This window comes from Protopterus annectens, chromosome 3.part1, assembly GCF_019279795.1.
Source record: "Protopterus annectens isolate FY-2018-M chromosome 3.part1, PAN1.0, whole genome shotgun sequence".
Classification (NCBI taxonomy): Eukaryota; Metazoa; Chordata; order Ceratodontiformes; family Protopteridae; genus Protopterus; species Protopterus annectens.
In genome coordinates, this window is record NC_056732.1 from 265,803,475 (window position 1) to 265,830,482 (window position 27,008).

A 27,008-nucleotide genomic window follows, 5' to 3' on the forward strand; every position below is an offset into this window, starting at 1 on the left:
GAAGCTCCAAAGACAGTGGTGTCTCCATATTCAGAAAGCATAGGCACACCTCCAGACTTGTAGCCTAGCATAATGCATCTGAGACACTTCAGGTACAACTAACATTGGGTAAGACTGTGATCCAAGTCCTAGCCTGCTGTAGGTCCCCAACCGTGTCTCTAGACTCTCACTCCACGTTCCAAAGCACCCTAGAATCTATCAAGGTCCAACCCAACACTTTCATACTAGGAGACTTCAACTACCCCTCCATCAACTACCCCTCTGTCAACTAGGAAAACTACTCAAGCACCAATGCAAAGGACAAACGCTTCATGGAATTCATCAATTCCAATGCTCTGGACCAGCTCATTCTTACCCCCACTAGAGGAAGTAACATTCTTGACATGGTTATTATTAACACGGGCAACCATTGATCTACACCAATAGTCAATTCCTCCCTTGTTAGATCCGACCACAAATGAATCGCCATGGAAGTCCACATCCACATCTTACCCACCCCCCACCCCACCCCTCGCAAAGATATCCACCATGAAAAACTTCTCCAAACTGACTTTGGACTCCTAAAAACAGAGGTGGCTAACTTCACGGCACCCATGCCAATGGAAAATAGATGCATGACTGCCTAATCATACACCAGTGCACTGTACGAACATACATAAATGCATAGACCTAGCTATACCCAACAGAACCAAGACACCTTCCTCCAAAAAAGGAAGCCAGTCTGGTGGTCCCCTGCCATTAATAAACACTACAACAGGAGGAAGAAAATGTTGAAGAAAAAAGTGAAGTCCCAAGACTGGAAAAATTCCCTTATTAGCCTCAACAAAAAGTTGAGATCCCTCATCAAAACCTCCAAAGCCAGCTATGAAGGCAGAATTGTGGCAGACACTAAAAACAACCACAAAGCCTTCTTCAGTTATATCAAGAATCTCCATGGAAATACCTAGATTTGCTCTGAGTTACTGCACAATGGTACCTCCTATAGTGAGCCAACAGATATTGCCAACATACTGGCATACAGATTCAGTGCCAACTTTACCCCCCCCCCAAAGGACCAATCTCAATACTGAAAGAATGCTAGGCACCCTGCATTACTGCAGCACAGGTTAAAGCTGCATTGACTAAAGCCAAGAATACAGCTTCCATGGGACCTGAAAATATCCCTGGCTGTGTTCTACATGAATTACAAAGTGAACTGGCACCACATCTGTGTGCTCTGTTCACTCACAGCCTCACCTCAGGCTTTGTCCCTACCAAATGGCACACTGCTACAGTCATCCCTCTCCATAAAGGAGGTGTGACTATAGACCCTGGAAATTATCGTCCCATTAGCCTGACAAGTCTGATATGTAAGGCTATGGAGCGCATCACCATGTACCTAATTAACAAGGATACAGGGAATCTTCAAACTCTAGATCCCACGCAATTTGGTTTTGTGAACGGTAGATCATGCCTGCTTAACCTGTTTGACTTTTTTGAGTCAGTCTCCAGAGCAGTGGATGAAGGTAAGACAGTTCATACAGCCTACCTCAATCTGGCCAAGGCCTTTGATACCATTCCTCACTCAGGAATTATTGATAAACTCACCAAACTAGGCATCAACCCCTATATCCACAGAAAAGCAAATGCAGGCCAAAGGACTCCACAAAGAAGAAGTGATAAATCCACTTTACTTATACAGCAGTTAAAGTTAGCGCTTTCATCCCTGAAACAAACTAGGAACTTCTTCAGACAAAATAAAAAATGTTCAAACAGCTTTTTAAATCTTGTAACCTAAAGTGCATGTATAGTGATATCACAAACCACTCCTCTAAACTCAACTAAACCACACCCCTGGTTCATGACATATATACAGCCTTGCTTAAGAGAAAATACCTGAATGAATGACTTGAGTATAAAATGTAATTTATAAGATAACATATCAAACATTTTAAAATTGTAAACAAATGTTGGTAAGAGATCGCTGCAGCGGAACTCCAGTCCGCTAATGATTGGCAGTAGATTTTTACGAAATGCTGAGGTGCCAGCTTGATGCCCAACCTTCAACGAAGGCACGCCCATTTGGGCATGCATGTCTTTCGAACACTACCCAACCACGGGGAGGACATACAGACTCCACACAGAAGGCACTCCCAAGCCCAGCCAAGAATCGAACGGGATGACCTCTTGCTGTGAGGTAAAAACTATAAATACTAAATAGACACTGTTAAAATGCATGTCTAATAGACATAAATAAGTAAAAAAGCATTTTTTCTGTTAAAAACCTAATGCAAAATACTTGTAAAATACTTATAAAATCAAGTATTTACATAAAAGTAATTTGTATATATGTAAATATATATATAAATCAGGTGTCATCTGTTCAAGGCTTTTAATTTTAAAACACTTGAAATAGAAACAGCCTCATTCAACCAATGCCAAACCTTGACATTTAAGTGCAACTGCCATATCAATTCTTTTCCTTCCAGTAGCAGTGGCCATGCACCCCCCTGTTGTTCACTGCTACACTATCCAACAGTATAAATCTAAAATTGTGTCCACTGTTTTCTGTAACATGTTTTGCCAAAGAATTAAACTCACATTTATCTCTGATGTCCATCATATGTTCCCCAATGCGGTGTTTCAACTTACGTTCAGTTTTTCCTATGTAGAAACACATGCATTGGGAACACTTAGCACAATAAACCACTTTTTCTGAGTTGCAACCAAATTTACCCAAATTTTTTTAGCTCATCCCATTAATATTAATTTAATTCACTGGCAAAATGTATGGGCAAAATGTGCACCTACCACACTTAAACATATATCCTGTTTTTTGGGGGTATTTAGATTTTCAAAAAAGCATTTCAAATTCTTGCCCTTTTTATAAACACAGACTGGGTATTCACCTACATGTTTCATGATATCCCTGTCTGTATTCAATAAACTCCAGTTCTTATTAAGTGTTATTTTAATAAAGTGGCTGTCAGTAGAGAATGTTGTGATGAATATGGCACTATTGTCAAACTTGGCTTTATTATTCTCTTTGTTTGTTACCACGTCCAAACATGTTACATCTATTGTTGATGGAGCATGGCAAGATTCTACCACCGATCCATCTATAAGTAGGCTCTGGTCAGTAGATCCATCCCCCAATAATGCCCTAAAATGTCCATTTTGTCTCTTTGTAATGACTTCCCTCATTACTTTTTGAATTAAATCTCTTGGGTAACCTCGCTTTAGGAACATATTTTCTAAATTATTACATTCTAAAACAAAACTTTCCCACAATGTTATCATCCTCGCAGCTCTAACGAATTGCCCTTTCAAGACCGTTCTTTTTTGGGTGTGAGGATGGTTGCTATCATAATGGAGAAAACAATTACAATATGTTTCCTTTTGATATATCTCAACCACAAACTTTTTGTGTGCACTGTCCTTAGAAATAAGGACATCCAAAAAAGGTACATTTTTTTACTTTTATTGCTAATGAATTTTAGGAATTCAGTATGGTTGATATACATTAAAAAATTGTCTAAAACATCTTTTTGACTGTCCCACAAAATAAAAAATATCGTCCAAGAAACGTAAATATATGAAACAATGTTGACACAGTGGGTGGCCTGTGAGGAAACGCCTTTCCCATTCTATCATCAGAATGTTTGTGTACAAACCTCCACAGGCTGCACCCATTGCTACTCCTTCTAATTGATGGTAATATTCACCATCAAACAAAATGAATTTTTTTTTAATACAGTTTCTAAAAGTGTTTTGTATATGCTAACCTTATTTTGTGGGACCCCTTTACTGACTAAGAAGTCACAAAACGATTCCACCCCGACTTCATGAGGGATGGACGTGTACAAGTCCTTTACATCTATCGTTACAAACACATAGTTTTCCTTGTACCTTACTTTGTTCATCCTTATCAAAAAATCCCATGATTCCTTACAAACACTAGCGTTTTCTTGTACATATATTTTTAACTTTTGATCAAGGAATTTTGCTAAGGGGTGTGTCATGGATCCATGTGCATCAACGATCGGTCACATAGGTGGTTGATTTATACATTTGTGCATCTTCAGCACACCAAAAAATTGTAGGTGTTTTTGGAAAAAGCACAGTTAGGTAATTTAGCTCATCTATACTAATCAACCCTTCAATAATAAATCATATAGGTTGCCCTTTATTCTACTATACATTGTGTTAACTTCACTTAAAGAGCTCCTATTATAACTGTTGCTTAGCAAAATTTCTTTCATTTTGTGTACATAGTCACTGTGGTTCATAATCACAATACCACCCACTTTATCAGGTTTAAATACTCTGATGTTAGGGGTTTGTGTCAAAAGATTTAGTTCAGTGGCTTCAATTTCTGTGAGATTATATGTTTTCTTGTTTTGTTTGTTCCTTTTTGTAGCCCATGCTCTAAGGTCTAACTCACACATTCTTTTGAATAGTTCTAAAGTGGGGTGTATGGGGGATTATATGTGCTTGAAACTCTAAAGGGTTCACACACAACTTGGTTGTTTCTAAATAGTTTAAAATTTAATTTTCAAATAAATAGTTTTAGGTCAATTAGTGACTGTACCAGATTCATTTTTTATTAGGAATAAAAGTGAGCTCCTTTGCAAACAAGTCACATACTGTAACATCAAAAACCAAGTTAGTAAAATTATACAAGTTGAACCCCCGGATTCACGAATCCTCCGTGTAAGACTAAATAAGTCTTACTCAGAAACTGCAGTTGAACGGTATGACATCAGTGTGCCATGCATATTCATGAGGGCATGCTGACTCCACTCCAAGTCTAACATGGACCATGCAGGAAGGCAAGGGGCATGTCTGACTGCCGAGCAGTCCAAAGGTCCACGCCCCTGCAAGTGTCTGAATTGTGAAATGTCAACACACATGAGCGAGTCCGCTCAAATGTCTACGTACCCAACACTACACTCCCTGACATTGCAAACCCCCAGTACAGTAATAAAAAGTAAACTTTAATTTTTTTTCTAATTCCTGATATAGCTACCCGTATTTGCGCGTGTTTGTGCGGGGGGTGCCCATTGCTTAGCTGCAGTTAGCAATCCCAACATTGAAGAGCATAATAAGGAATGTTTATGCAAATTAAGCCAAATGGCAATAGCGTAGTGGTAGAGCCTTCACACAAAGAGGAGGCATTCATGGTTTGAGTGTTTTAAATTAGTATAGGAAATAATTCCTGACATATATGTTTAAAGTTTACTAAAAAGCATTGAAATGGCCTATGTATCAGTGAACAAAATGTATATTTATAAAGGATCCTGACATATAATTGCCCGTAGTTAAGCAGTGCTTTACCCAGTGCAATATAGTTGCCCATAGCTAAATAGCACTTTACCCAGTGCAATATAGTTGCCCATAGCTAAATAGCGCTTTACCCAGCGCAATATAGTTGCCCGTAGTTAAGCAGCACTTTACCCAGCGCAATATAGTTGCCTGTAGTTAAGCAGCACTTTACCCAGCGCAATATAGTTGCCCATAGCTATGTAGCGCTTTACTTAGCGCAATCTGTTTGTGTGGAGGTGTGCACTGCGCCAACCAGTGCACCATTGGGCAACGTGGAGCAACATAGAGCAAAGTTGCCTAAACACAGCCACACCCCCTAGCCTGTCTGGACAGTAGTAAAATAAAAAGCAATGACAAGGCTCGAACCCAGGACACTGTGCACCATAATCACAGTACTGAACCACTAAGTCATGACAGCTTAGGATAAACAGCCACTTTTAACATACATATACTTATAAATGGTAGATTAACCATTGCTAAGCAGGTCTGCAGTCAGCCGAGAATTTACAAAAATGGCCAATCACAAAAAAGTGTGGGAAATGCGGCATATTTAAGCCCCATAGGTGGGAATACTCACCATAACTGATTGTAGCTCCCATCTACAGTTAGAATGGCTGGTGCTGGAGAGGGTACTCGCTTTCGAGTGCAACGCTGGGGCATCGAGGAGTCAATATACATGGTTTGGCTTCTTGTCCACCATCATGAGTCAAGACTCCTGCAGGGCCAATTTCAAGGGACGGAGTACAAGGCAGAGGCTTGGAACTGGTTAGCTCATGATCTCACCAGTTCCACAGGTGTTCCTTGGACTGGTGAGCAGGTCCGTCACCACCATGCAGACCCGAAGAGACAGAAGCAGGACCTACTGGACCAATGGATACAGGAGGCCCGTGACATGCAAGATGCCCCACTACTGAGTAGGTAGCTATGGAATGCAGTATGTAAGACATGCTAATTTTGTCTATATAATGGATAGGTATGTCTCAATATCCCTTCATTTACTTCACAGCTGCAGGTGTTCATGCTGCGAATCAGCAAGCCTATGCAGATAGCCTGCTAAGGCTGCACCACCAGGCAGGTTAGTAATTATTCTGCATGTATTGTTATATAAAATAGGTAAAAGAGCCTGAAAGAAAGTGTTGTAGCCAAATAATACAGCCATAAAATGCCCTGAATAATACCTCTGCATGTACTGTTATATAAAATAAGTCATAGAGCCAGAAAAAGAGTGTAGTAACCCATTAAGAAAGGTAAAATAAGTCTGGAATAATATCTCTGCATGTACTGTCATATAAAATAAGCGAGCAAGCCTGAAAAATAGTGTTGTAACCTATTAATAAAGATATAATATGTCTTGAATATGTCTTCCGTGTGCACTGTAATATCAAATAAAGGAGAGAGCCTGTAGAAAAGTGTGTAATGTAATTAATAAAGGTATAATACTTGGAGTGTGTCTGTGTCACTTACTTTGAAATTTTGTTGTATCCTTGCATTATACAAATAGTACTGTTGTAATAAGTGCTGTCAACCCACAGTTGGGCAGTCCCATATAAAGTGGATGATGGAAGTGCCACTAGCTGTGAAGCATATATACAGTCCTCAACAGTCAGTTAATGGCTAGCATGCATAAGTAAATCTGGCACACGAGTAGCTTGTTAATGTGTTCCCCAGAAATGTGAGTGTGCTACATGAAAAGTAGGGTTCTGTAGAAATTTAACTGAAAATGTCACGTGAACACATCCAGATATGTAGATAGAGAAATATAAATAAAATAAATAACTATGTAGTAGTAACATCTGCATCTTAGACAGTTAGCATGTCAGATATAGGTCAGGTATATAATGAACTAGCCACACCCATTACACAACCTAATGCATGTTGCCAAGTGTGATAATACATGTAGGGGATATACACCTGCAGTCAATAGGAATGTAGTATAGACTAAAAGTACTTATAAGATGTTAATTGAGGTTTCTTTCTACACCCTACTGTATGTGCATAAATAAGGCAACTCCACACCTCAATGGGTATGTCTAATCTCAAAACATGTATTGGGACATATGTCCTATTGTTCTATAAATATCTGCATTTACTTTGATGCATGTGCCCTGTTCAAACACCACAATCTTGGTCGCCTGTTACCACCAATCATCCCTGCATGCTGTTGGAATGTCCACTATCGTTCAATATATGCATGTGTTATGCTTGCTGTTCAGCTGTTGGAGCCTTGGTGTGTTTGGTTAATGGGAATATTACTGCATGCTGTTACAATGAATTTGGAATGCTGTTGTTTATGTTGTAATTAAACACACCTAATCACAGAACGTATGGGAAGGCCGGTCCCAGCAGACCCACCTGTCCCTCCTCAGCTGGCAATTGCACCTGGCACCAGCAGGTCCGGTGCCAAGCCCGAGTTCCCCTCCTGCATTGGTCCTGTGCCACCTTTGGGTGGAAGCACTGCAGGGGATGGGGCTCACCCCCCATGCAAGTGTGGGTGGAAAAGGACCACCTGTCACCCTCCTAAGGGTCCAGGCTATGGTCCGTAGGGAGATCCAGCGTTCAGTCGCTGATCCCCTACGCCAGCTCGAGGTGAGAGTGGCATGACTCATGGGTGAGCCTGCCCCTCCTATGCAGCCCCCAGCACAGCCACCCTTGGGGCTGTGAAGGTGCAGTGGTGACTGCCCATGGGTTGGGATCTCAGTTCCACTGTTACCATCTGTGGGCTCATGGGCTTGCGATTTCCAAACATCCGTCCCCGTCAATTGTGTTCACTCACCCCATGTGTCATATTCCACCTCTGTATGTGTCTTGTTTGTCTTGTATGTTTACCTCCCCAACCTACCTCCCCAAATATACTTACTTCCTCTACCTCACTTTCCACTCTCATCTGAAAAAAAAAAAAAAAAAAAAAAAAAAAAAAAAAAAAAAAAAAGGCCAATCTGTTCCCACAAAAAAAATGACACCCCATACATAGCTGCCCATTTTGCACACATGTCCGCTGGACATGTAAACTGATAATTATAATTGGCAATACAACAGACTTTGTTGTCCTCACCCCTCTCTCAGGGGTGGAAGGTTTCAAATTTCACTCCAAATGTATTGCATATGCACAGCTGTTGCTGGTAAAGAAATGGGCAGCTATGGACATTCCCTACACCCGTCCTGCACATCCCAAGCTTGTTTCCCTACTGTCTTTCCCTCTTTGTGCCCCCTTTTCACCACTTTCCTATCTCCCCATTTTCTATCTTTCAAAGAAATTAGTGCGAGGGTTAGCAGGAGTAAGCATTTTTAAGCAGCAGTAAGCGGGTTTAAGCGAGTGTGCACATGTTTGCGCTTAGCTAAGCATTGCTAAGCATCATGCAAACCCATGAAAACCCACTTTCAACTGCTTAAAAGTGCCTTAGTCACTCTGCATGGCAGGGCCCTTGTTCTGCTGAGCAGCAAAATAAAACACCTCTGTCAGTCTCTAACCCCAGACCTTGGACACAGTAGACTGCATGAAGTACCACTAGGCCACAGTAGATTTACAACAAGTTGATGCTGTAAAAAATATATCATGCATTACAATGAGTGAATGTAAAGGGAAAATAGAAATGTCATAACACAAATCTTGTTCTGCGGATCTTTACCAGCAGTTGTTGTTGTGGAATTGCATGACATGACTGTGAAATGAGCCATTCTAGCAGGAAATAATGTTACAATAGCACTTTACAAATCCCGCACCGTATCAGAGCAGGATAAACACTGGCATATTTGAATAGGGCAGATGCCATACTTCCCAACTGTGACTGCTTTTCAGGGATGTCCCTGATTCCTAAACAAATGTTAGCTTTGTCCCTCAGAATCCCTCTGAAAAGTACTGACGGTAGGCCGAAGAGTGGGGAATTACACTTAATGAATGATATCAATAAGTAATAGTACACACTGCATGCACATCAGAACAGGTGTATTAATACATATGCTCTGATTCACTCACAGTCTCAACTTAATGTCTGTAATATATTACAGGTGTACCCCACTTATATGTACCTTTCCCTGAGGCTGTTCAAATATATACCTGAGTGTATAAGAGGCCTGGCAGAGGCAGAAACCCACAGGCATTTCAGCTTGTCTGCTGTTACACACTCTGCAAATAGCTTTGGAACGAGTCCCACAAGCATACCCTTATGTAGGAGTACAACACAGAAATATCAAAGGATGTAGCCCTGTACTGTTAGCAACCAACTGTGACAATGCCATTGTTCCAGTGCAGAAAAGACCGGTGTGGTGTACAGACAAAGAATAATAGGCTAACCTCTGGCTACCATCTGGATATGTCCACAAGTGGGAGCTACGCAGACAGACCACTTGCCTTGTGAGACTAACAGGTACACAGTAACCCTATATGTTCAGCAAGATAAACATCACACAATAATATATAATGCTCTCTGTACTTCTGTGCCCCTACCAAAAAAAAGAACAATATACCTGTGTATTCAGGTTCTACCAAGGATGTAGGCAGGCATACTCAGTACTGAAATGTGTCCGGTTGTCTTGAGCAGCCCGTGCTAATGTCAACACAAATAAACAACAAACTCTTCAGAAGTGAGGTAATTAATGTTTACAGCATAGTAGTTCACAAACAGTTCATGTGCCAGAAGAATACATTGCAATAACTACATTTGTATGGCAGTTAATTGTCTAATTAGAAAAGAAAGTACATACTCCCATGTATCTTGTGTAAGCATTTGGAGGGGTGAGTAAAATTCTACAGTGACAAGTGTGTACTAGAAGCAGCAACATTCAGATTTGAGTACAACATGCAAATCACTGGCTACAACCCTAGCTTCAGAGATAAGAAGTATACCAACCTTCTGACTGACACAACGGTGTCCACAGCAAACAAGCATGGGCCCCACTTTGGAAAGCTGAAAGGGCTAAGCCTACCTAACCTAGCATTCTATAGCAGTGGGCTGCTATGACAGTGAGTAGTGCAATTACCACACAGCAGGCTGCATGCAATTAGTAAATGGTGGGCACCAATTGGTGCAGAGCCATGACATGCACATGTGCAGATACCTAGAAAAGCAGGCTGTACTTGCTGTCTACACATGCAATAATCTAATTGCAGCAGGAGAGAGAGAGAGAGTGAGAGAGAGAGAGAGAGAGAGAGAGAGACAGAGGCAGAGGCAGAGACAGAGACACAGACACAGACACAGACACAGACAAAGACAGACAGAGAAACACAGAAAATGAAAGAGCAACAGAAAGAGAAAAAAATAAAATAAAAAAAAAATGTCCTTTAAAAACAAACGGAACACAGCAATACAAACGAAAGGTATGTAACACATATGTATTTGCTAGCATGTAGTAGATGTTTATGAAGAATACTCTACATACTGTGAATCATCCATATGTGGCAGCAGTATGTATCTCTATGTATCTGTACATGTGCATAGGGCAAGGGACATACTGCAACTGTTTGTGAAGGGTGTACATATATATGTTATTGAAGGTTGTTATGTGCATATTTCTATGCAGGTTGTAGTGTGTGGCAAAGAAACAGCATGCAGTGCTGGTATATGACATGTGGTGGTTAAACGCTGTGGGTATGTTCTGTCAATTTTGCAGTGTTGTAGCCAGTGAGGCCTGCTAAAGCTACATGGGCTGAGGACACCTTCAATGCAGTCTGCACAATACTGTGCAATATTATTACATAACTGTATATCTCACAACTGTCGCATAAGTGATATTCCCACCATGAAAAGTGGACTGTATATGTGCCTATATGTACATCTATATGTACAACAATGGATGTTTATATGTATGTATGTATGTATGTGTGTGTGTGTGTGTGTATATAAATATATATATATATATATATATATATATATATATATGTGTGTGTGTGTGTGTGTATATATATATATATATATATATATATATATATATATATATATATATATATATATATGTGTGTGTAGATATATATATATATATATATATATATATATATATATATATATATATATATATATATATATATATATATATATATATATATATATATATATATAGATAGATAGAGGGAGAGAGACATGGGACATACTTACTGCGACAGGTGCCTGGTGACCAAGGTATGGACTGAAGCTCAGTGTTGACATTGCAGTGCCATCCCTTCTTGCCAGAACACTGTACCCATTAACTACCACATAGGTGTTTGTCTACCTAACACCAAAGGTGTGATAAGGGAACATGGGACACAGGTGGACAGTAGCCTCCCCTTTGATAATCACAGTGCCACACTGGTCATGTACTCTGTCTACGTGGTACATGTCATCACAAAAGGTGTGTCATCTAGGGAAATATAGGTCAGTGTTCCCCTCTACTTATCACACTTAAAACCTATTAGAGAGTACAATGCCAACTACAGAAACTGGAAAGGCCACAGACATACCTCACAAAGAGTAATACCGGCCTCATACAGATGCCCTATGCAGACCAACTCACAAAACCACAGCTACACTGTGTTGCATAGCGCCTACCCAGAGGTGACCTCTGCATAACATACTGAGCTATGTCACACCCATAGCTGTTGGACATCCTCCACGTAAACATATTACAATCCCTCCCAGATACATGCTCTAGGGCCCTACACCTTGTCAGCTCACTAAACAGCACATGCTGGAGGGATAGAGTCCTAACTCAGAGATATGCCATACTCTAGAACAAACCACCTATCTATAGCAAACAAAGCTCCTCATTAGCAGTTGTCATAAATACTCCTGATGATTGTTTGGGAGATAGGAAATACACCCCGGGAATCACCTCTGTGGCTCTGGTTGACAGGGGCAAATGAAATTAAATTACATGTGTGTCAAAGGCCAGGGTAGTGTATGGCTAGGCTGCTGTAGGCCCCAGGGCCAATAGTGTATTACCTACCCATGACACGAAGCACACACACATGTACATAGTGCAATAATTGCTATGTGAGGTTGACTGAGTGTGATGGTGAATGTGTTGGTGAATGTGTGCAAGGTCTGTAAAGGTGTGATAGCTTATTGTGAAATTGTTTCTGTCATGGTAGTTTGTGTCCTAGCTGTGATCCCAGCAAAAGATGTGTATGCTATTGCTAGGCAGAAAAAGTAGTATGGCATACGGTGTCCCATCGTAGGCTAAAGCAATACATGTATGCTTAGTGAGTGGTATTGCTGATGAATCCAACTCCCATATGAACTGCAGTACTACCTGAAGCTGTAGGCCTAAACAGTACAGTATGGAGTATGTTCACATTGCTTGGTAACACTGTTTTGTGTCTTCCCTGTAGTCCTCACAGATTACATACCTCAGGCATAAGGTTTTGTAAGTAGTGACACACAGTACTGTATTGTACACAGGTAAAGCTCATCTGGGTTGGCATACATTTGTGTGTTGTATCTATGTCTGATGTGTGTGTAATTATGCCTGTACTATGCCCTCAATCATATCTGTGTTACAGGATATACGTGTGTATCTAGCAACATGTATAGTCTAGTACAGCAGTATGCCACCTATATCAACAACTGTGCAAATATGTTAGGCAGGGATATGGCATCAAAGACTACTGTGGTATACTGGTAATACTGTAACTGTACTTTACATTCATTGCAATGGATGACATCTTTCTTCATCCATTAGCTTGATATATACCTCCTGTGGCTAGGTGATGCATTGTGTCACATACAGTGTGCCATGTACTGTTGTATAGTCTTACATACTGGTTTCATTTTGTTGCTGTGCAGAACATGGTTTAATATATAGAATGTGCCAGGCACTGTCAGGCAGTTGTGGGCTGAGCACTGATATGTGGCATTAAAAGTGTGTATCTACTGTCAGCCAATAGGTTGCTATATGGCATGTCATTGATGTCTGTACTTTAGAATGTTAAGTGTGCCACATGACTTGCTCACAATTATTGTTTTATTGTCTTCCAGGGACATGTCTCACAATTGCAAACCTGCATATTCCCCTGAAGAGGAAGAAATAATCCTAGACACCCTACTACAACATCACACCCTGCTGTTCTCCAGAACCAGCCAGGACCAGCATGGGCGCACTGCACTGTGGCAAGATGTTGTCTGTTGGGTGAATGACATAGGCATGCATAAGCGGACTTATGAGCAGGTATGCCATCACTGCAGTGATTTAATTAGACATGTCCGGCAGCATGCCTCCGATGTCCGCAGACAACAGCTTGCCACAGGGGGTGGTGCAGCATCATACCCGCACCTCACCAGAGTGGAAGAGCTGCTCCTCAGCATGGTGGATCCTGGCCAACCACTACAACAGACATGTGTCATCATGGAGGCCAGAGTCACCCAGCAAGTTGATTCAGAGCATGCAGGTAACATGGCATATCTGTGGACTACTGTTAGCTTGATTGTTAGAACATGCATATGTCAGATGTGTACTGTATATTTAGAAGATGTGGAGCCTGGTGTCGTGCAATACTGGTAATTTGGAACATAATCTGTATGCCTGTGACTGTCACATGTTGTCCTACTGTAAAGTTGCAAACTCACAGCAGCAATGCCATAGTTGTTGACACTGACAAACTGTCTCATATCCTTGTAGGTCCCTCTGGTGTGACAGCAAGACAGCAGACTCATGCTGGTGCGTGTTCTACATTTAATATAGCAAATAACATGTACATGTCATAGGTGAGTATACACATCTAAAACACCTACACATAATGCATGCTCTGCATGTTTTCTGTGGGACTATGCACATCCCAGTAACATGAGCAGCTGCCTCGAACACATGCAATACACAGAGCATCCCAACCAATTGTGGTACACTGTAGTGGACATTGTATAGACAGAGTCAATATACATGCACACAACATACACCACTTTGTCATATGCAGCCAGTGTAAATATGATATACATGGCCTATTTAGACACCTGCTGTAAGGTCAGACTCCAGTATCCCAAATGTCATCCACACAGCACACATACTATACCTGAGGGGTAGAGGCCTATCATGGGGCAGTGCGACACTCTCCAACACACAACACATTCATGTTAGGCAATGCTCCCTATTGAACACCTTACATACCCATGTAACAACTGCCTGTGAAATGGTTAATGTAGACAAAGTGCTGCAGTTCAGGTACAGCAAGATAGCTGCCAATGTGGCACACATTAGTGGCCTTGAGTGACCACATGATGCTGCCTGATGATGGCTCATGGTACTACACTTCATCCAGTTACAGTAACTACAATACTACACATAGCATTCATTGCTATACACCTGACAGTTGTGTGCATCAGGCCATGGTATGTATACCTATGAGTGATGGTGCACAGGACATTGGAAAGCATTCAGTACTTGCACAGCAATGTTGTGTCCATGTACACATTGTGTTCCAGGGTGAGGCCAATCATTGAACAACACACATGCATCAAAGACATGTATACTGTTATTAACAAGGACTCTCTACACTCGCACTGCATGCTGTTGAGCAACACACATCCTGCATGCTGACACGTGTGATAGGATTCTTTGGCTTGTGATACTGTACTCCACCATCAACCACTAATGAGTATGTTCTGGATTACTGTTGGTGTGTGTGTGTCAACTTTACTGAGTAGTGTATTTGTGTGCATGTGTGCATGTGTTCATGTGTCCATGTGTGCATGTGTTCATGTGCGCATGTGTGCATGTGTTCATGCGTCCATGTGTGCATGTGTTCATGTGTGCATGTGTGCATGTGTGCTAACATCATGTACAGATTGTAAAGTGTGTTTTCTGTCTTCCTCTCACAGGCGCTGAGGTTGTGTTGGTTGAGTGCAGCAGGGAACCTGAAGTCACTGCCACAAATATTGGAAATGATGAAACATGTGTTGTGGCACAGGCAGGTTTGACAGGGTCTGTTGTTGGTCCGCCAATCGACAGTACACAGCTTTCCACCCCATCTATGCGCACATTCATGCTGCCAATACACCCCTCATCACCAATGGCCTTAGCTGAGGGGCAGCATATAGTAGGCATTGACCAGGATAGTGTGGTATCTATGGCACATGCATCCCCTCACAGCAGCCATACCCAGACTGCTGGAATGGTACCACATAGGCAGATGTCCAGGGGTTCTTGTGGGAGCACTGCTGGTCATAATGCCCCTGGCAGATGTGCCCCCACAGGTCTTACAACCTCAGGTATGTTCCAGGCTGTAATGCAGGCACAGGCACATATGGACCGGTACACCAGACAGGGACTAAGGGTGCAGAGGGCCCATAACACCGCTATCAATGACAGTATCAGTGATCTTGCCGGTGCCATCCGTAATTACACCAAGGTCATTGATAGATGTTGGGGGGAAACACTAGATGTCCTCCGCAATGTCATGTCCATGTGCCAGGACAGTGCAGGATGGCTGAGACATCTATGTGGACATATGCCAGCAACATCATCACCTGGCAGGCATTGCGGATGACACACAAGTCACAACCACTCCCGTAGTGGCAGTACCAGCCCCAGCAATGTTGGGCTGTCAATAGACCATCCTAGAAGACCACGTGCACATGGCTCTGGCCAGTCCCAGCAGGGACATGGGTCCAGTTGACATCCCTCTGTCTCTGATGATAGTACCCAGTCTGGCGTAGTACCCGATATTGTCCATGACACCCCTGCCAGGCACAGGTACTGTGTCCGTGGCCAGAGACGGTGATCTGTACAGCCTGGCAGGTACAGTCTAAAGCTGTCCCACAACCTCCCGTATTTGGCAGCCACATGGTGGAACTATGTGCATGCAAACACACACACATAAACCATACACACACACATTACATCAACATTGACCCATGTTGTACTGTTGTCCCTCACACACGCACACACACACACACACACACACACACACACACACACACACACACACACACACACACACACACACACACACACACACACACACACACACGTTGATTGGATGGGTCAATGTTGGGCTCTGGCAAACCAACAACACACCCTGTGCATATGATGAAACTGTGCCACCTCCTGTCATCTGTAACATTGATGCAGGAACAGGCTAACATGGTGCTGATGCACAGGTTGACTTAATAGCAGTGTAGCAATGTTAACACGTTGTCAACAGTAAAGTGTAATGATATCCTTGTAGGTATATCTGAGCAGGCATGATGCACTAAAGCTATGATTATCAGTGTAGTATTGTTTACACCAGTGTTAATTCCAAAAATGTATTGTCCGCCCATGTGCTACTTGGCTGATGTGTGTAGTCCTGGCAGCATGTGTCGGTGAGTAGACAGTACGTGTGTGATGTGTGCAGTACAGATTTGCAGGTGTACATTTGTGAACATGGTGGAGGTGCACTGTCTGCTTGTACGTGCATAGTGGACACATGGGAAGGGTGACATGCCCTGTATTACACAGTGTTAACACTTCATAGTTTCTATTGCTGGCCAGTATGCATTTTACTACACATATGTTTTAACTTGGGTACACATGAGTGTATGACATGGTTTGACACTATACTGTGGGTGATACTGTTAATATCGGTCATTGGTTTGCATTCTGGTAGTATACACAACCTCAACAGCCTGACTATAGCCAATCGTTAGATGATGTCTTGACAATTGACACACACATGTAGGAAACACAGTAGCATCTGGATCCTTCCAGTACAATACTATACCAGTAACCAGTGGTATTGACCGACACTCATTCCTGGGACCACTCCTGTTTGGCATGTAGTCCTCTTACGTACAAGCAAACACAGTAGGGATATGTCCATCCACATCTGTTAATGCATACAGTGGCCTACAATGCATTCTCTGGATGAGACATTTATCCTCCACAAGGGTATCATACAGACAGATACCTGTTGACCTACCCATGCTGTAAAGCTATAAGCCAACTATAGCATAGTCATCCACATTTGCTAAACATAGTATCCTGACAGTACCACATAGCAAGTAGCCCACGACATGTAGAAGGGGTACCAATGTGTACATACAACCACATGTTATGTCATTTGTCCTTTGGTATTCATTTCCAAAGGTATTCTGAAGTCCCTCGGTGTATCACATAAGCAATAAGGGGTCTGTATGCATATCCACAAAGTTGTTGCTCACCTATAATGAATGTCCATTACTGACAGACTTTGTTGTGTTTGAACATGTCTGAAATATACCCCAGGCATGTACCCTCACTCACACTATTCTATAGAAACTGTCATGGGTGTGTGTGACACAGATGACCTAGGCCACAGATCACTACAGTGGCTGGCCTTGTCACAAACATACATATGTGACCGAAGGTCTGAGAAGCCGCAGCACAATCTGTCAAAGGTAACAGATGTATTCATGTTGAAAGCAGGCTTCACACCTATGAACTAATTGAGGTCACATGTACATATATGTATTTGCCACACAGATACCTGAAGTGTGCAATGCACATACTGCTGTTTCACTGATATGTCATACAGTAGTAAAAGCAAAACCCACAACACATTGACCAACAGTGTCACACACACTCAGCAATTGCAAGATTCAAACCCCTACCTAAGTATGTTATGATAGTTAAGAGAAATACATATTAACACGACACGCTATATTCTTTACTGGGAGTTTTTATTTCCACTGCTATATTTTTGGGATGCTGACATCATCCGATTTTCCAAAGAGGTATATACCTCCGTTAATGTGTTTTCCTAGTCTCCAAAAAGGGCACTCCCTTAAAGGAAATCACACACAAACATAGACCCCGCCACATACACACACTCAGTAATTGCAGGATTCAAACCCCTACCTAATTAGGTCATTATACTAGAGAGACATGCATTAACATGATGCGCTATATGCTTTACTGGGAGTTTTCATTTCCACTGCTGTATTTGTGAGATGCTGACATCATCAGGCTTGGCAAAGAGGAATTTACCTCTTTTAATGTGTTTTCCTAGTCTCCAAAAAGGGCACTCTTCTCAAAAGAAATTATACACAAACATACACCCCCCACACCCTCAGCAATTGAAGGATTTAAACCCCTACTTAAGTAGGTTATGATACTAAAGTGATACGCATTAAAACGACGAGCTATGTGCTTTATTGGGAGTTTTCATTTCCACTGCTGTATTTGTGGGATGCTGACTTCATCAGACTTGGCAAAGAGGAATTTACCTCTTTTAATGTGTTTTTGTAGTCTCCAAAAAGGGCACTCCTCTCAAAGGAAATCACACACAAACATACACCCCACACACGCACACTCAGCAATTACAGGATTTAAACCCCTACCTAACTATGTTATGATACTAAAGAGATACCCATTAACACGACGCGCTACATGCTTTACTGGGTGTTTTTATTTCTCCTGCTATATTTGTAGGATGCTGACATCATCAGACTGGACATGGTAATGTGTGTGCACTTTGTTTTATGCAATCCCAGGACTGCACCATGGGGGACAGCAGGTGTTAACAGCTTGAACAGGACTCCACAATTCTTAGCTTGTGTGATCTATCTGTGGACCAGTTGCCAATACATCATATGACAATACATATTTATGCGCAGGTTGTTGATTTTGTGGATTTGACATGTGTCTGGGATGTTGGAAAAGGGCTATTCAAAGTCTATGTGGGACGTGTGTAGCTCATTTCAGTGATGTATGTCCTGGGTGGCTGCCTTGCAAACAGTCTAGCAGGTTTGGGAACCATGATCTGCCCATGACCAAACCAAAGTTGGTAGGGTTGTGTGTTTGTTGGCTTCCAATAGCTCTGTTTATGACTTCAATCATGACTGACTCCATGGCCTTGCAAATCAGACTTCATAGGCTTATAAGACTATAGTTCTCATGGTCTGTTGTGCACCAACACTTGTGGAGTGTGCTATATGTTGCTGTAACCCATTCAATGGTTTCATATCCAGTAGAGAGGGTGAGGCTCAACAGACTGTTTAGGTGCAGGGTCTGTTTGTTTTGCAGTTCACTTAAGACACATATGGGGAAACAATGTAATCCAATTGATGACATGTTTTCAGCTTTGGAAGGAGCTGTTTACCCATTCTACATGTGATATCTCCTGGTATGATGATAGGGCCTTTTGTCAGTGGGAGGTGGGTATGTATGTATGGGCCTGTCTGACAGGATGTTGGCATTGTCAGTCATTTACAGGTGGCCCTGACTCAGGACATATATGAGTGTACATTGCTATTTATGACATAGCTGAATGAAGTGTCATGGTTCTGTCTGGACTCCTTCACAGATAATCTTTCCAAAACACCAACAAACTTAAGCACTAAACCCCTGTTATACTCTTTTACACACTGTACACCCTACTGATCCTTTTTGATCAGTCAAAAGAGTATTTCATCATAATATCCTGACATGTCCAAAAGTCAGTTTTGTGTGTACTCTCCACTCCAGCTGGTGAATATGGGACTTTTCAGGCAATGTTACAACTGCCTTATGTACACAGACAACCCTCTCCTCCTCCCAACAAACTTAGATATATGTGAGAGATGCAACTATATGGACAAACTGGAGGCTGAGCTCTCTCGACCCATAACTGGCACAGTCTATCAGGAGGAGAAGGTAACCACACACACCACAAATCCAGTCTCACATAGACCTATAGCAACAGCAAACCAAACACATAAACACACAAAAACATACTCGGAGGCTCTAACTAAAAATCTGCCTAAGCAGCAGAGACCTCCAAAGCAGACACCCAAACAACTGCTACCCCACAACAATACCCACATATCACATAGTTCACAAAGTCAGTGTGCCATGCAGTCACTGCCCTTAAGGCTAAACAACACACCTAATACACTTGTAATAGGTGACTCTATTGTCAGACACACTGACGTCCCACTCACTAGGCTGAACAAGGAGAAGGTCACTGTAAGCTGTCTGTCAGGTGCCAGGATCCACCACATAACACATGCACTCAGGTCACTCCAAAGCAAGTACAAATATGACTCTGTCATTGTCCATGTTGGTGTGAATGACCCGAGACGTTCCTCCCTGGACTACATGAGAAGAGACATAGAGGAGCTCTCTGATCATGTAACCAAGGCTGGTATGACCCTGACCTTGTGTAGCATATTACCATCACCAAGAATGATGCCACAGTATAAAGACAAAATGATCAATTTTAACAGTTGGCTAACGTATTGGTGTCATTCAAAGGGGATCCAGTGTCTGTCAGCCTGGGATGACATGCTTGACAAGCCATGTTGCTTCACTAGGGACAGCTTGCACCTGTCACCCCTGGGCTGTCGAATACTGGCTAAGGCTCTTGCCACCCCATAGTGCCTTTTTTAGGCAAGGCTCAAAAGACAAACCCACCTCCATAGATGATACAAGGTAAAAGAAACTAAGGGTAATGCTGCTCAAAGCCGGAAGTCTACACCTCAAAATGCACGCACTCAAGGCTCTCTTCAGTATGGAGAATATCAATATCTGTGCAGTAACAGAAATCTGGTTCAAGGCTCCCGAAAGCACCCCAGCACTACCAGGTTATACTTCATACCATGCTTTTCAGCCACAAAACCCAGACCGAACCACAAAAGGAGGGGGAGTATCCATATACATCAAAGATACACACACCTCCAGGTTAGTAGCACTGCACGAAGCATCGGAGACCATCCATGTGCAACTAACAGTGGGCAAAACTGCCTTTCAGTTTGTATCCTGCTACAGACCACCCTCACAAACTCAGGGACCCCACTCGGCTTTCCTGAGAACACTGGAGATTATGAAGGTCTCTCCAAACACCATTATATCGGGTGACTTGAACTACCCAAACATTGACTGGGAATACTACTCAAGCCCCAACACCCTCGCCCAACAGTTCCTAGAATTTATAAACTCAAATGCTATGGAACAACTGGTCACCACCTCCACAAGAGGAGAAAACATATTGGACCTGGTCATCACCAACATGGGGACTCTATGTTCCACACCAGCGGTATACCCCTCACTGGTAAGGTCAGACCATACATTTATATCACTGTACATCCATATCCCGTCCCCACCCCCAGCCAAGGTAGTCTCGGTGAAGAACTTCTCAAAAGCAAATGCCACACTTCTCAAAACCGAGGTAGTATCCTTCAAAGTCCTCGGGACAGTGGAAAATATGGCTCAAACCGCGGAATCTTTTACAAACTCATTCTATGGACACCTACAGGAATGCATGGATTGTGCTATCCCAAATGAAAATAAGACTCACTCCTCCAAAGGCAGGGGACCTGTCTGGTGGACCCCAGCCATAAATAAGCTATACGACAAAAGGAGGAGGCTACTACATGATCGAGCAAAATCCCTAAATGGGAAGGCATCTCTGATCAGTACTAGTAAGAAGCTACGATCACTCATAAAATCATCTAAGGCCAGCTTCGAAAGAAAAATTGCACAAGACACTAAAGGCAATCACAAGGCCTTCTTTAGTTATGTCAGGAACCTGGGTGGCAACTCCCAGATATGCTCTTAGTTAGTGCATAATGACAAAAAATACACTGAACCCACAGATATTGCCAACATCCTGGCAGACAGGTTCAGTGCAAATTTCTCTCCCTCATCCCCCCAAAAGAGCAAATTTCCATCCCAACAGAGTGTAGCCTCCCTGACATCACAGATAAACAGGTGAGAGCTGTCCTCTCTAAAGCAATAATACAGCATCAATGGGACCAGACCGTATCCCAGGCTGCGTCTTAAATGAGCTTCATGAAGAACTTAATCCTCACATAAAGTCACTGTTCAATATCATACGTACTACAGGATATGTACCCAAGGAATGGCATACAGCAACAGTGGTCCCGCTCCACAAAGATGGTGCCACAATGGACCCTGGACACTATTGTCCTATAAGTCTGACTAGCCTGGTCTGCAAAGCTATTGAGTGTATCATCATGGAACTCATAAACAAAGACATCAGGAACCTTCAGACACTGGATCCTACCCAATTCGGCTTTGGTAAGGGCAGTTCTTGCCTCTTGAACCTGGTTGACTTCTTTAAAACAGTTACCAGTGCCATAGACGTAGGGAAGGTAGTCCACACAGCCTACCTGGACTTCGCAAAAGCCTTCGGCACAATACCACACTCAGGCATCATAAATAAGCTCACCAGCTTAGATATCAACACATATGTCACAAGATGGATTGCAAACTGGATCAGGGATAGCACCCACATGGTTGGAATTGCAGGTGCCATGTCAGACTCTACACCAGTTACAAGTGGTGTCCCACAAGGCTCAGTCTTGGGACCTCTCTTGTTCAGTATATATTTTTCTGAGGTACAGGCTAACACGGAAGGACTATGGCTGACCAAGTTCGGAGATGACTGCAAACTGGGTGCCATAATCGGCTCTCCGGCTGACACAAGCATCCTCCAAAAGGGTCTCACAGAGATGGATAACTGGTGCCAGAGCCATGGCCTAAAGCTAAATGCCATACAATGCATAGTCATCCCCTTTGGGAAAAACTTAGTGCCCACAAATTACCACATAGGTGGTAATCCATTATGTACAGAAGAAGTAATTAGGGATTTGGGGACCCACGTAGATAGTAATCTCTCCTTTAACAATCACATTGTCAAAGTGGTTAAAAAGACCTTCTATATAGCCCACCTTATCACAAAAGGTTTCACATCTAGATCAAGAGAGGTCATTGTGCCCAGCTACTCATCAGGCCCATACTTGAATACAATGCCCCAATTGGGATGAACCTTATCCAACACCTGCAGCAGCTGTAATGACCCCAAAAGTACCTCACCAAGTGGATTAAGGGACTCAAACAGATGCTCTACGCAGTTCGGCTTAAGAAACTCCAGCTCTACTCAGTTGCTTACCACCTACTCAGATGCGATCTGTGTCTGACGTATAAAGCATGTCCAACCCAGAATTAATGGTCATGCTCAACCTCAGGATATCCAAATCCCTTAGAGCTACACACTCCAGGGACTTAAACCTCAGCACAGAAATAAATAGGACATGCTGGAGGGACAGATTCATATCCCAGAGGCTCCCCTCACTCTGGAACAAAATCCCAGTCCAAGTTAGGCAGAGCCCCTCACTGACCCTCTTCAAGAGGAATCTTGACGAGTGGATGGGAGATCGTAATTTACCCCTAGGATCTCTTCTGGGTCCCTGCTAGACAGAGGCACAATAAACTAACTGTAAAAGGGCTATCTTGTGTGACCTACTATTCAAAGGCACAGTCTACTAATCTAAAAGGGTGGCGAAAGCCAAACACACTCTGGCTAGGCTTATAAATGCCCTAGGGCAGATAACCTAGTAACAACCTATGAACCTATGATAATGCTTGGAGTGCAAATTGTTTATTGATGATACTGATTGCAGGTTTTTTATCTTCTTTGCTTTCCCACTTTCTATGAACAACCTAAGTATCTGTAGTACATATTTGATTATGACAGGGTTCCAATATATTATATATGTGTCTGTTGTCATATAACTGTGTGCACAAGGCAGGATTGGTGAATAGTGAGAGGTTCTTGGGTTAACACATGCAACTGCCAGATATGTGTGGCCCACTGCTGTACTCAGACATGGCCTAAGTGTGTGAGCATGCCCAGTTTGGCCTTTCAGTGTTTTGTTGCCTGACATTTGTCTCATTTATTCAAGTGTGTGAGCATGCCCAGTGTTGATCTTTCAGTATGTCTCTGTCTGAAATCCACTACATTTGTTAATGTGTGTGAACATGCCCAATATTAACATTTATACTATATGTGTGCTGAAAATCAAGTTATATTTTTACTGCAGGGCTCACCTTTGTGTCATAACTCGACAGGGATTATGCTGTGCCTGCAGGGTTTCCATGAGACACTTTGCATAGACCTATCAACATTTTTTCATAGAGGCTGACCACTGAAATACTGTCATGATTTGGTGGTTCAGTACTGTGACTATAGTGCACAGTATCCTGGGTTCAAGGCCTGTCACTGCTTTATATTTTCATACTGGGCATACCAGACTGCTTAAGGACCAGTAAAGCAGATATGAGCATGTTTACCTGCTTTTTCCCAACTTTGACCAAACTTGCCCAACATTGCTCAACATTAACCAACATTGCTGAACGTTGCCCAATATTGCTGAACATTGCCCAAAGTTGTGCTAGTTAGTGTGTGCAATTTTGTTTACATATACTAAATAGTGGTAAAGGCTGTTTAGCACTGCTTTATATTGCTTAAAACATGGCAATCATGCCTCAGGTGGTGCTGCAGGGCTGCCTATGTCGGATGCACATAGTACACTCCCTATACATGTTTGAAAACAGGTAGTGTCAAGTTAGGCATCCCTTTTACTATATGTGCGAGTCAGAGAGAGGTATCATTTCCAGGGTTCCTACTGTGCCAATGTATGTGCTATACGTTGCCTCTTTGCCAAGGCCAAAGCATACTGGTCACGCCTCCTTCTGCCTACTGGGGCAGGCTCAGGTTGTTCCTCCTCCAAGTCACGGTCTGCCTGTGATGGCCTTGGCAATGGTGGGGGGCTGTTTGGCCCGGGCCTATGCTGCTCCTCCTGCAGCTGTTTTTGCAGGATCATATTATGTAGCATAGCACATACCATGACAATTTGGGAACATGTTGTTGGGGAGTACTGCAAGGCTCCACCAGATGTGTCCAGGCAATGGAACCGTGACTTGAGCAGCCCAAACATACACTCGATTACATTTCGTGTTTGTGCGTGTGCCTCATTATTGCGTTCCTGTTCAGGTGTGTGTGCATTTCTGATGGTGTCATCAGCCACGGCTCCAGTGCATATCCAGCATCCCCCACTAGGTGACCATGAGGGATGTCCCCAATGGCAAATGTCTGGTACAGCTGTGTCAGATGCCAGATATAGGAATCATGGTAGCTTCCAGGGCAGCCAGCAAACACATTCAGTATTATGCCCTGAGCATCACACGTGACCTGGCAGTTGATGCAGGGGAAGCCCTTGCGGTTAATGTAGGCCCTACCCAGCTCACTGGCTGGTGTTTTGATTCATATGTGCGTGCAGTCTATTGCACCCACTACCTCAGGGTATTCCGCTATTTGCTGGAAAAGATGCATATTGCTGGCCAATATCTCACGAGAATTGGGGAAATATACATGATCACTGACATGTGCTGACATGGCATTCAGGAACTGGTGCAGTACCCTGGATGCTGATGCCTGTGATATCTCCATCATATCACCAGTTGGTCACTGGAAGGTACCTGTTGCTAGTATTCTTAGGCCAACACATATCTTGGTTTCCACTAGGACAGGTTCCCCTCTGTTGGTTCTGTGCGTGAGGCGTGGCCTGCACAGCTCAACAATTTGCTGCATGAGGGCTCTGTCCACTCTATAGCACTCCACTATCTCCAGCTCATGTAGCCCCTGGTAGGTTACCCTGGGCCTGTACACTCTTCTCCGTCTCCTCACTGGGGTTTGCTCAGCAGCATTTGCATTGTCACCACCCTCAGCATGTTGCATATATCGCCTTATAACAGCAAAGGCAGCCCCTAACATTTCTTTATCTCAGTAAAGCTTTTTAAGTTTTCACTTCTCTTAGTTTACTGCAGTGTTGCAGTGTCTCTGAGGAAAACATGGTGGAAAGTTGTTTGCAGAGTTTTAAGTGCTGGGTTGGGCTGGGCTAGTGTACTGCCTGTGTAATTTCCTGGTTCTGATTGTTTTCACCTGCTAACTCTGCTAGTTCTCCCTGGTTAATTTCCTACTATTTGTTGTGCTTCCTTTTCCCATTCTGTTTCCATGGGGGGCAGCTCTGAGCACACAAGTGCAAACACGCGCACACCAGCTCACACGCGCGCACACATGCTTACACGGCCTAACACTTGCTAATTCCTGCTTAAACGTGTGCACACAGGCACAAATGCACTTACACAACTTTAAACAAACTTACATATACTTACTCCAGCTTAAACGCTCGCACTCGGGTGCACAGGTGCACACACAGGCTTACTCGGCTATACAGGCGCGCACCAGCGCGCAAACAAAACACGTTGCAGGCACTTCAACAAGAAACTTTAGTGCTATCTATGGCATACACCTTCTATTTCTTGCCTTTAGCTAGGATACCTGTTGACACACCTCTTCCAGTGATGAGTAACTGACAGCAAACGCATGCCACTCTGCTCCACTGAGCTTACATTCTTTCATACATACCCCCCTTGTGATGTCACCTATCTTCTACTCTGTTACTCCCCTTATCCTACTCATACACTCCACTGACTGTGCTCATTTGCTATGTAAACTTGGGATTCACTATCCTTACCCTCATTTGCATGGGATTGCCTAGTAATGTTTGGTCACATCTCTTAGATTGAGCTTACCCCCTTAGCAACCTCTACTCGGTTGCCATGTTGTCTTCAGCCTGCCATTTACTTGCACTGAAACTTATGATTTGCTATAAAATCCCTATTTGTGGCTTTTAATTTCTGGTTTTCTGTTTTTTAGAGCACAGCACATTTGCACGGCGCTGCGCTATGCTTAAACTTCGGAGATCGAGATAAAAAAAATATATTTTTTTAAATTTTGCATCGGGGAACATTGCCAATGGCCGTATATTTGGCCATTGGCATGCTTCCTCAACTGGATGCAGCCTTTATTTGGAGCTGTCACTGCTCCGTTTTGCTATTTGCAGAATGGTACTCAGTTGTCAACAGAGTACATTTCTGCAAATAACACTACTCTTACTCGGACAGGTTAGGGTTTCCTGGATCACAAATTTACCTCA